General features: G+C 41.7%; 1 protein-coding gene across 1 annotated transcript in view; it reads right to left on the bottom strand.

Moving 5' to 3' along the window:
* The window catches only part of meis1b (Meis homeobox 1 b), a 74,832-nt gene that overhangs the window by 20,488 nt on the left and 41,328 nt on the right, over positions 1-13,016 (bottom strand). The window lies entirely within an intron of this gene.

The raw sequence follows: 13,016 nt of genomic DNA on the forward strand, positions 1-13,016 counted from the left end.
ACAAATTGCTTAATGAAGCTTCTTGTTCAGAAAAAAGGTTTGATGTGCTTTTTAGTAGAGAAAGATGTTGCAGGGCACAGGTTACAAAGGCACACGCAAAACCTGCGTAATGAGAGGTGGAAAATGAGACGTGTGCTCATGCTCACTGGTGCGTAGGTGTTAGTATGTGCCTGTGTGGATGTCTATCTGGATGTATACCGTAAGTATGTGAGTGCGTGCATGTTAACGTACCTCCCTCTCCCGATCATTAATGGAATATGAAATCTTGTAATTAATGGCAGCCAAAAAGGCAAGCCAATTAGAAAGTTAAGTGAAGTGGAGAACCAGCTCTGGTAATTAGGCAGCCTCTTACACAAATATATTCACGTCACCCCTGCTGCATATGTAATCAGTGAGCTGGGAATATGTAACGTTAACCCAATGGAATACAGAGAGAAAATGTAAAATCTCTTTACTGCTGCTGGCTGCTTTTATCCTCACTGCAGCTGCTACGATGCTACGAGTCGGTTAAGTTTGCCACTTCTGGAATCATTTCTACTGTTTAAATGCACAGATCATATGAATCCTTAAGTGCAGAAAGCTTTCTGGGTTTCAACCTTTTGAGTGCCAGCTTATTATTAGAACAGGCGTTTCCCCAAAATAACAAAATGCCATCCCAGCAGCTCATTTAGTCAAACTTTGAGGTGGACGGTGACGGTGGAACAGCGCTACATTTTTCTAATTTTACTTTTTGCCTTGTCTCATTTAAGTGATGGCTGTCACTTTGAAAGGAATTTGTCAATGGTTATTGATCTGCACTGATGTAAGACAAACTACTCTAAGAATATTTTTTATTTCTTTAAAGACACATAGGAATGCATGTTAAACAACAGTACGGTTGTTGGAAAGATAACCAAAGTTCACTTGATGTCTGCTGTTTAAACATAAACCACAGGCTCCACTCCCTCCTCATGGAGCCAGCTGAGAACAGTTAAAGTTGAGCCACCTGTTTAAATATATAGAATGAATAAATTGGATAAATGTGAACCCGAGGAGTGTGTTGATTTATATTAGAGTGGGGTATCACAGTTGCACGGAGCCTTGTTCATGGAGGACAAAGTCCTGTTCATGGCTGAGACAAGACATTGACTGTGCTGAACACCATAGGCAGGCCATAAAAGAGGAGGAGAGGAGGGAGGAACAGGGGGCAACGCAGAGAATAGATTGTTGGCGGGACAGTACTAACTGCAGAACTGCGTATGTTCCAGAACGGCATGTATATATTTAGGGAAGAAAGGAGAGGCATATAAATAACTGAGGAAAATCAGAAAAAAATCCTTTCTACTAAAGGGTTTTCATTTTGCCAACAAGGGGTATCTATTTATTTCTGTTAAGTTACAGTGAAATACACATAGAAACTTTGCTAATTCAACATATATTCTCTGTACGGTTTTCAAACACAGAAAGAAAAAGGGGAAAAGTCTTTTGGTACTTGCACATTTTATGGACAAAGTGCAGTTTAAACCATGAAAACAATCAATAACAAAATTCCCCTACTTCTCTTTTAGTTCATCAAATTAGCAAATCCAGAACAAAATTAAAGTTTGTGCCGGGAGTGTTTTTGCTGTTCAGCACCAACACAAGATTTAGAATTTCTATATATTAAGGACAAAGACAACCTTGACAGAACCTGGCAGGTCATTTATTCAGTTATTATCCCATGTTTTATTTGCCACACGTATGGCTACTCTGTAGTATATACAGTATGTCTAACAAGAACACACACATATAATAGCCGATCAGACATGCAAAATCAGTTTGGCGCCAGCTTTTTATTTTTTTATTAGAGTTATTCTGTGCATAATGAACAGGATTGTATTGAATGCTGGGGCAATCCAGAGAGAGCGAGGAGAGATTTTTTTTTCCCAGCCTTCCCTTGTCCATGTGATTGGTTGTGGGGAATGGGAACACAAGGAGGCTAATTTCATGCACTGAGTTATAATTGCATTGTCGCCTCTGGCCAAATTTGTGTCCACTTCTTTTCTACAACCATTTCTGTGTGCCTATGAGTGTGAGTGTGTGCATACATGTATGTGAAAGATCTGTTCATTCACATTTTGTGTGTGTGTGTGTGTGTGAACAAGTATCTATCATACAGTAGACTGAGACTCAGATAGCATCAGAATTAACTGCACATCTCAGGCACCAGTCACCTGTCTGTGTGTGTTGAAAGTCAGGCTTGTGTCATCTGTCGCATTGATGCATTTACATACAGATGCCACGCACACGCTGACATTACAAGGCTGATCATGTGAATATGTCTTTTAAGTTTTTCTTTCAACAAAGTTGAGTGAACATAAAATCTGGTGATCTGTGGCAGCAGGAGTGTGTGCCTCGTGATATCGGGGGGCTGTTACCATGCCAGGGGCCACAATACAGCACAAATAGACCCTGTTTCAGTGCTTTCCTCCCTCTAGCTTCCTAGCACACACACGCAGACAGACAGATATTCACAGCCATTCACATGCAAAATCTTGATTGCAGACAGCAGCACTGGAAAAAAATGTGTGTTGTGCAGTGTGCACTCTTCAACAAATCACCAGTGTTGAAAAGTATATTTACTCAAGCACAGAATCTAAGTACAATTTTGAGGTTCTTCTACTGTTTAGCACCAGTTATGCCATGAGAGCGCTGTGTAAACATTAATGCATCAGTAATAATAATCCAGGCATTTACAGTTGACCCTGATCAAGACCAGTCTTGTACGCTCTCAGGAGGCAGGGTCCGGTCTGGTTAGTGTGGTTAGTACTTGGATGGGAGACCGGCTCAGAATACCAGAGGCTGCAAGAAAGGGTGTTGGGCTATCTCAAAAATCTCACTGCTACAGAAACGACGAGTGTCTCTACTCAAGGGACCTTGTTACCGCATGTGCTCACCAGGACAGGAATTTAGACTGAGAAACAATAATTTAGTCAATGTAATAATATATAAGTCATTTGGGAGCATAATGATAACTTAAACTTTTGATATTGAAGGTATGTTTCTCTAAAAATACTACTTTTACTGCAGGACCTTTACTTGTTAGTGAGTAATTTACATTGTGGTATTTCTACTTTTACTTAAGTAAAGAATTTGAAAACATCTTACATCTCTGCATCCTGCCCCTAAAAAGCCTTTAAAATGCTACATACTGCACATTCAAACTGTTTTGGTCCTCCTTTTCTCTAAACCGCCAAATTAGCTCCTATGTGTCAAAACACTATTATTTAGTTTCTTGCTCAGGAACAAGTCGCCAAGTTTTAATATTGTCTGTGAGTGATTCTGGTGTCTTTTAATGGCCTTTGGCTGTGGTTCAGCGGGTTGAGACAGAGAGGGGGAGAGAAAGGCCTTCAGTGAGAAAAGCAATAACATGTTCTTTAAAAGAGCAGATGGAAAGTTTCTGCGCATCCTTCCCTCCCTTCCCTCTTCCCTCCGCCTATCTTAATGATATGTCTTCTCCAAATATACAACTCCTTTCATGAGAATTTCCAACCTCTTCTGGGCTCTGAGCATGTGGGTGCCAGGAGGGATGTGTGTTTTCACTTCTCTCCTCTGTGTCTTATCAGTCCCAGTGAGTGAGTGTGCAAGCGTGGGTGTGTGCGTACATGCTTGTTATAGTGTCTAAGTCCATTAGAGTTGAACATTTTGCTAGTGTGTATTCATATTAGCAAGTTAATCTGTGCAGGGACATGAGAGTGTGTGTGTTTCTATGTGCAGTTTGTTCCTATTTGAGCCACAGAGCTTGCTGAGCTAAAGAGTAAGTTCAGCCATGTATGGTCGTGTGTGTGTGCGGGATTGAGTGCAGATGTGTGTGTGTTTGAGTGAGTAACAGAGCATCAGTAACATCCCCTCCCTGTCTGACTGTCTTCCTCTCTGACCCCCTCAGACAAGAACAAGAGAGGGATAGATAGACGGCAAGAAGAAGGAGAAAAGAGGAGGAGGGAAAAAGAAGCAGGGAAGGAGACATGGAAATGGATATCTGGGGCCCCAGGGGTTTAACAAAGAGATAAGAGCCTAAATATTCTGCAAGACCCCTCTTTACTCCCCCTGTCCCATGCCTAAACCAGGAGAAAACTATTCTAGGCAGGGCGGCAGAAAAAAATATCAACCATTACAGTTACAAAAATGCTATAAAAATAGCAATCTGATTAAACTTGTGTATATTTAATATAGTGCATATAAAAAACATACTCAGTAAATTGATGTGATGGTGTTACACTGATTGTCATAGAAGTTTAAGAAACCTGAAGCGTGAGTGACTTCCAGTACGAGAGCGGCTGTTTGCTTGGTGTCATGCTCAAGGTCTTTCACAAGACACAAGGCTATTGTGTTCACAGAACCAAACTCTTAATTTCAGCTGCTAAATCAATAACTCACAAAATCTTTTACAGACACAAAAGGAATGAACTTTCTAAAGGTCATGGCTTCATAATTCTTATTTTTCCAACTTGTAAACCATGTAAAGCCTCACCTTAGTCTGTTAGTGTCAATAGGGGGGGGGAGAATAAAGAAAGAACAAGTCTGATTCAGTCTTTTGTCAGGGATGCCCCACTTCACCACGAGGGGAGGGCTATTTCAAAAATGTCTTTTATCTTGCTGCTGTTCTCCCTTCTCTTCATCTCGCCTCCTCAGCAAAACTACTGCTCTTCCTATTCTCTCTGGCTCTTTCTTCCCCTCACTGCTCCACATACTTTGATTTTACTGTTATTCCTGGCTTTGGCTCAGAAATAAGGTATCCACTCTTAACAAATGACACAGATATTGACATAAAATAACACAATGATATAGTTTTACACATTTTTTTCTGTTGTGGATTCTGAATACTCATACCAGATGTGTTAACTAGGTAATAAATTTCATATAGTTGTATAGAAATATATGTATTTTAACATATATAGTGTATTAAAAAAAAAAAAGCTGACATTTTACTGTCTTAATGTGTATGATTTCATCCTTGCTAACCAATTTACTTCAGCCAGGGCCCTCTAAGTCCTGTTCCTTCCTTGCCATTAGTATTACAGTGTTATCATCACATATATTTCTATTTAAAGCTGCACTACTCAAGCCTCTGTGCATCCCATTAAAAAGGCTCGACACGCCACATTAGCTTTATGAAACTGCAACCATGAAACAGGATGGAGTGAGGAATAAGAGAGAGGAAAATCATATGTTGTCACAGTCATGTGTCCCTCACTGACACTGCACAATCTGTGCATAAAACACATGGGTCAGCGTATTCTGCCTTAGCTTACTTCACACCCAGATGGTTGGGATTTGCCACAAGGTTGCCAGAAAATGCAATGATTCCCAGTAAACTTACGAATGTGCAATAATTTACTTCAATGTACTTTTCAGTGATTAATAGCATAGTTTGGGTTTTTCCAGTGGATCTATAAAAAAAAAAAAAAATCCCAACTGCCCCAACACTGTAAATCCTGCATCCTAAAACACCCAGCAACTTTATAGAAAACACCAACAACATGCATGGTTATTAACTTGCAGGTGTCTTTTGAGGTAAAAGTAAACAACCTTGACTTGACCAGGCCTGTTCCCCTCCTTGTTCCCAGGTCAAATCTCTGTGGAAACCAAGCTGCCCATCACGAATGCCTGACGGCTAATCCGGGGGCTTTTTTGGCTGGAAGGGCATCAGAGTATCATACCAAACTGTCTTACACACACACACACACACACACACACACATACAGTTAACTAGAATTGTAGCCTTGCTCTTGCCAGAAGTGTATGAAATTAACTTAAATAGGTGAGAAGGCAAACACATTGTTATGCTATCAACAAATGGCCAGAACCCTGAGTTTGAGCAGACTTTAAAACAAGTGTTCCAAACTGTAAGCCTGCTATATCTCATACAACAAGCTTCCAATTTCCTAATTTTTTGCTCATTCAATGGAAGTTTCATCCTCTGTGTGTGTGCTCACACTGCGCTGAGAACTACAGCATTTCAAATTCCTTTCTGTGTAGGTGGCATCGACTGACATCCCTTTGACTTCATTAGGGAGCAGGGGCCCGGCAACAAAGCTGGCTCTGGGAGAAAGGGGGGATTAAAGAAAAGAGAAAAGGGAGTGAGAGCAAACAAAACAACAACAAAAAAATAAAGCACCCCTAACCTAATTTCCTCTGATTTGGGCTGCTCCAATGCAAAATAACAAAACATACCAAAACAGATCTTAAGAGAGAGGGACAAAATGAACCAACTACAAGATGAGACTTTCAGAGTGCCCTCAGCAAAGTCTGCGCAGGAAGAAGACCCTCCGTCAAAAAGGCAGAAACATCGACTTTTATGGCATTGGACGATGATAAACCAACTCCAAGCTTGTAGCATGAATAATTCACCACAGCGTTTTGGTTTTTTTTTTTTTTAAAACCTCGATACATGCACCAGAAATGACAAAGAAACCCCCTTTTAAACTGTTTTTGTCATCAAATATTTCCATCTCTTCTGGAGATAAAGAAAAGGAGAAAAAAAACAGATGTTCGTGGGCTTTTCATTCATTAATGAGCCTTTTCTTTCTTAAAAAACAGCTTTTGTTGATTTAGGGAAATCTCACAGCGCTCTTTGCCTATGGGAACAAGACAAATCTAGTTAGCTGGTGTGGCAAAGGGTGAAAAGTATGTCATTAAATCTGCAGTACAAAGCGGATTAGACAATGTACAGCATTACTGGTTTCTCCGCTATGATAACAGATGATTAACATCGTTCATCACTTTCCTAAAACTCTAAGGGCACGTAACATAAAGCATGGCAGCAGCCGCTGCTCTATCTGTTGCTGCTGTGCTACAGGGTGTGAACAACGATCCATGTGCTTTGGGTGTGTCTCCAGCCTATGTGTATACTGAAGCTTATAGCATGTATGTACATGAGCAAGTCTCAAGTCTTAACAATGTGCTGTGTTTGACACAGAATGTAAAGGGTGAGGTTTGTTGATACTGAAGGAAAGCATCTCATATTGTCTGTACTCTGGTTGCTTTCACTAAGAGCGAGGGCGTGCTTCATTAGTCCTCCCTATTCCAGCTCAGGGGAGGCTAAATTTATTAAGGGGGGCGGATGTTGCACAACACCTGCTGCTGTGCTTCCCTCTGTGCAATAAAGGGAAGGGGGTGCAGCATGCTAGCTAGTGCTAGTGGTAAGAGCTGCTCGTTGGACTGAGGCTGATGAGCTGGGGCTAATTCAGGGGGTGATTATGTAGTTTGCTGGACCACTAAACCTCTTTAAGCCCGTAATTACCGCCTATTTGAGCGAAGGGAAGCACTCCAAAGCAATCGGTACTTGCACCAAGCGGCGCAGTGAACGGCAGCCACAGCTGGAGGTGGGCTGCCTCAGGGCTGCCTGCGATGGAGGGGGTGTGTAAATGGGGAGTAGGAGGGATCCACAAAGCCTCATCCCAGTCAGGTATCACAGAAAGCTGAGCAAAAACAGCAGGGTGCACCTCAAAGCACCAGCATGCTAGCTTCAAGCTATGGTGCTGAGGTAACATTCTAACAGTAAACTCAAGAGCAAATGTTCTCTTGTTAGAGACTTGTACAATACACAAAACCTGTTACACAGCTGCAGAGAAACATGTTAATACAGGAGAGTTCAAAGCAAACAAGGACACTTCCTAACCACATAAACCTTTTGGACTGAATTGCACTTTTAAGTATGTGGGGACGAGGATTAGATATGTCATTGTACTGAGAAATAAAGGGCTTTTTTTAGATTCTGTGTCCATGACATACAAGAGGGAATCAGATTCTCAAATTGCACCTCGACCATGGGGGAATCCATTTCATTTCACCTGACTTTCAAGGAAATTTGACTTTATGTAATGCCACTGAAATCTGATCTCTCTGAGGAAGCAATTTGGGGACCACAGAATGTTCTAATAACCCTGGCGTTATTATTATGTTATTATCATAATTACCCTTTTGCCCCCAACGTTTTAATTAGAAACTCACCGTTGGCCCTTGGGGGGGTGCAAAGAACCTGGGTTGGGGGGATGCTGAAACTAGGTAAAGGTATTTCACAATCGCTCCCTTATGCTTTTTAGAGCGGCAAGCATAAAAGGGAAGCAGGACGCAGCCGATGCTGTTGAAAGACGAAGCTTCCTTGCCCTGCCTCCCCCCTCTGTCTTTCTCTGACATCTCTGTCATTCAAAGTAGACCTACACCCCTCCCTCATCCTTCTATCTCCCAATCTTTCTCACCCATCTCCACCCCCTCCACTGCTCTGTTCTATATTTAGCATTTTGCTTAACTATCTCATGCTGTCTCCTTTTCTCTCGTCTTTTCTTCCACCTCTGCTTAACTCCTCTACCATTAGCACTCATCTTTTCCTTTGATTTAAATATCCTCGCCTCTTTCTCCTGTCAAATGCCTCCCTCCATCTCCCTCTTCTGCTTTCTCCATCAGTGCACCGCTTTTACAAATCAATGACTTAATCTGTCGTAACAAACAAGCGAGCACCACCCTCTGCCCTGTTCGCTTCCCCCTGCCATCACTAACAGTAGAACAGCGCGCCTCAGAGAGTGGAAGGAGGGAAAAAGGAAGAAGAAAGCCGACAAATATGAAATATGAAACTCTATATAAAGGAGACAGTGTGTTGGGAGACAGAAATGAAGAAAAAGAAAGTCATGAGGAAAGAAATAAAAGAAAGTCAAGATAGTGACAAACGAGAAAAATAAAAGTATGTGTGCAGGTTTTCCCACCACATCTCGCAGCCCTCAGCTCTGTCTGACTCCTCTACCGTGAGTTATTGCCTGCCTGCATTCACCACCTGGTTTGCTAGCTATGGTTTCTCTCACTCCAGTGGTCTCACACACACACACACACACACACACAAATGAATATACACGTACACACTCATGCATGTGTCACAGTTGCACTTACAACACACACCTGAACATCACCCACCACAGGGGCACCTTGGGTCAGCTGACCAAGTGTAAACACACAACCAGCCTATGGCCATGCTTTCCATGTCACCCGTCTCTATTGCATCATGAGCTTTACAGTGTCACAGAACTTCACTCACACCAATATAAGACAGGTAGATGTAAAATGATGAGTTATTGATAGATATCACAGAACATCTCATCTATAAATCATAGCTCTCTTCCCAAAGCCTCTCAAACAACACAAGTGCACCAATACTGCTATGATATCATGGTTCAAGGCCATTAAAATGTAAGGCAACAGCGCTGTGTATTATAGTAAAATGGAGTGAGAGGGAGTCATGGAAGCTCGCAGGAGAGGGAGAGAGTCAGAGAGGCAGAAGGCATGCATAAACGATAGGAAACTCATGGTTTTTCAGAAAAAGCGTTTTGTCTGAGAGGGAGACAGAGACAGAGTGTAGGGGAAAGAGAGAGGGTTCACGCATGGGAGAGAATACAAGTGGGAGGAACTGAATTGATAAATTAGTTCAGCCAACGCGCAAACTGATTACCACAACGGCAAAGCCACAGGATCCATCGAGCACACACATGGAATGAGACACAAAGACACACACACACACGCACACACTCACTCACTGCACTTACAAAAGAGACATGACACACACACAAATAATAGCACAACTGCATATACAATCACACTCATATGCGCGTGCACAAGCACACCAAATGTATCTAGGGCAGGCTGCTGCAGTCGCTGTAAGTAAAAGGTATTGAGCTGCTGACTCCAGCTCAAAAAGATCCCACAATCCTCGGGATCACCAAACACAGCCAATGGATAATGGCTAACAGCTAGCGCTAATGTGATTTCACACTTAGCAGAGTTAATATATCACTAGCTGAACAAAATCATGCAACACACAGCTGTGCTAAACTCTAATTCTTCAAAGGTGGTGGACATTCTACTGCCAAAGATTCATTTAAACTAAAAAGAAAGTATTTTGGATGTGATGTATTTGCCTACAGTGAGAATGAGAAGCTAGCGTTGCTAATCTTCAAGTGTTGGATAGAAGCATTCCATCAAGCCAACCACAGATTTATGATGATATTTTTCTTCCACACGTCAACTTGCCACTCACTTTTCAATAAATACCACAGTGATGGTGGGGAACTCCACACCCCACCCAGCCTCTGACGTCACCGCTAAGGGTGTGTGTGTGTGTGTTTTCATCTGAATGTGCATATGCGTGTTTGTGTCTGAGGGCTGAGTGTGACCCTCTTCTTCAGATTTGCAGTTCATCGTAAACTGATTAGTGGAAACCAAACCAAGGGTGATTTTGCACATCTGAGTTATTGGCGTTTGTCCACTTTGAAGACACACATGCACATACATACACACATACACACACACACACACACACACTTATCACATACAGATGATAATGAAAAAAGAACTAGTGTGAAACACAGCTTCAGCATGAAGCCATCAATCATTCTGACGTACAACAATGAAACCACACACTGAACTGTTTCATAGTTTCCCAACTATGAAATTATAGGAGGACTGGGGGCAGGTGAGAGGAAAAGAAGAAGGATGGCAAAGAGAAAAGAAGACAAAGACAGTGAAGGTAATTGAGAAATCAAGATGGGTATTAAAATTCCTTTGTTTTTATGTTTAATTTCTATGAATTAAACACACTGCACTTTAAAATTGAATTATCCACTGGGGTGAGACAAAGAAAGATAGTTTACAACATTTTCAGCTTTAAATTTTCTGAATGAAGTTCCTTTGAGCATGAACTAATGTGTGTGTGTGTCTGTGTGTATTCTAAGAGCCGTGTTAGATCCCTTGTGACGGGTGATCCCCTCCAGTGCTACTGACCGACCTTGGGGGTCTGTAAAGTTCTCACGTTCTCAAGGAAACACACAAACCCACCTTTAACTAAGGCCACATCGACACACACTCACATACTCGCTTTTGGTCTAGATCTACAGCAGACATTTGGAAAAGTTCAAAGGTGGCATGAATTAAAAGTTAACTGCCCTTGAGGGCTTTTAAATACAGGGGTAAAATGATACAAGAGAGAGAGGAGAAAGTGGAAGAAAATGCTGAAATAAAGGGCTGTCAGAGAGATCCTGAAAGGTCTGGTCTCAACTTGTACATATAATTATTTGCAAGTAATTTTTCAGACTGCTTTGAGTATGAGATTAGCAGCAATAACACTGATAAAACAGTCAGCTTAAAAGAGAAAAAGAACAATCACTGAGCATACACAAGCTGACCTTAAGCTAACTGAGCTATTTTCTCCTTTGATAGAACACGTTCATATCACCTACAAGCCAAACACCATTATTCTTCAGTAGTATATACTAAATGGACACTTCATCTTTGACTTCTCTGACTGACATGTGCTCAGCCTGAGCCATTGAGCCAATGGGCCAAGAAACTGAGCCAAGAAATATTTCTATATAACTAAGATTCAACTAGTACGACTTCCATACAGAGTTCTGAATGGAAAGGCCCCAACTCTTAATATATTAGAATTTGATATTTATACAACAGAAATTTAAAAGAAAATCAAAGTATGTAGACTCAGATTCTTGGCAGGATGGAAACACCCCTAAAAGCGAACACCATAAAAAACCTAAACTTCTGAAATGCATTAAGGTGTGTTAGCTGAAGTAGGGTTCATAAACCACATCCTTACCAAGCTAGGGAAACATCTTGTTCAGGTTTTCTAAATAATAATAGTATTGAGAGGGATAATCATTCTCAGCATAAGGTGGACCAGTACAATAAATTACAAGATAATGCCAATACCACAACAATATTTCTGTTATACATCTTCTGAAACGCCTACATCTGCCATCTGTCTTTCTGTCCACCTATAGTATCCCCACATCCATTCATCTACTCATCCATCCATCATTCCATCCATCAATCACGAAACAGATGGCCTTTCAGGAGTCCATGTCAGAACTGATGGCCCCCCCTTGGCCATACCATTACCCACAGCCACACCTCCTGCCCCCTACACCTCCACCAGATGGACCGGCCTCACTATCTCCCACTCCCAAGACCCACTATCTACCCTCTTGGAAAAGACAGATCATCGGTCTATCAGCTTCATGGAATAGTTGCAGAGAGTAGGTGTGTGAGTAACAAGTCTGTGTGTTTGTGAGGGTCAGTCCACAAAGAGAAGCCCCCAAAGAGAGCTGTCTGCCTTTAGTCCCTTGGGCCTGTCAAGAGGGATAATTGATGATGTTTTCATTACAAGGTGTGGGCTAATGTGGGGGTAGGGGCATAGTTTGTGTGTGTTTGTGTGTGTGTAGAGGGGGTAGGCAGGTTGACTCAGCTGCCTCCTCTTTGACACCAACTGCTCCTGTGATTGGTATGGACAAGGCATTGCTTCCAAATGCCCTGATACAAACACACACATCCTAGCCACACGCTCACAAACTAAAGAAATCACACATATTTACACAAACATTCACTGTCACAGAGACACACACAAACACACAGCCCAAAGCTAATTCCTTTCCCAGAGATAAAGCATCAGACGCTGAATAAAAATGCTGAGAATAAGACCAACTTGTTCTCGTGTTTTCCTCTGCTGCTCTGCCTCGTCATAGTGTCACGCCAGGCCTTTGGCAGATCTGTCCGTCTGTCTGTCGTCTCTTAGGACCTCTTTGAAATCCTAATGCAGTGGCGCCTAAGAATCTGACTACCACTTAGATTGAATTAAGACCTAATCAGAGACACCAGGCCACATAGGCCACCATATTACTTTACAGTATCAAGATGGACATCGTGCCTTTGTTGTTGTTCATGAATAAATGAATGAAAACACATAAGGAATCAGCTGATGTTCCCTTCCTGATGTCGTTTCAAAGCTATTAAGAAGGAGACTTAGCGGATTGGATGGTCAATTGAAATTATTTTTCATGAGCAACTTCATTTGTAGAGCGAATAACTAAGACAAGTCTAACAACTATCACAGGACACCTGTGATACATGGATTTAACTCAAGCATTGTACCTTTGTCATATTTCATGCACATTTCTCTTCCCCATTTCCTTCTTAAGAATGTAACTGAGTAAAGGCAAATATGG

The sequence above is a fragment of the Mastacembelus armatus genome, chromosome 15 (assembly GCF_900324485.2).
Source record: "Mastacembelus armatus chromosome 15, fMasArm1.2, whole genome shotgun sequence".
In the NCBI taxonomy this organism is placed as follows: Eukaryota; Metazoa; Chordata; class Actinopteri; order Synbranchiformes; family Mastacembelidae; genus Mastacembelus; species Mastacembelus armatus.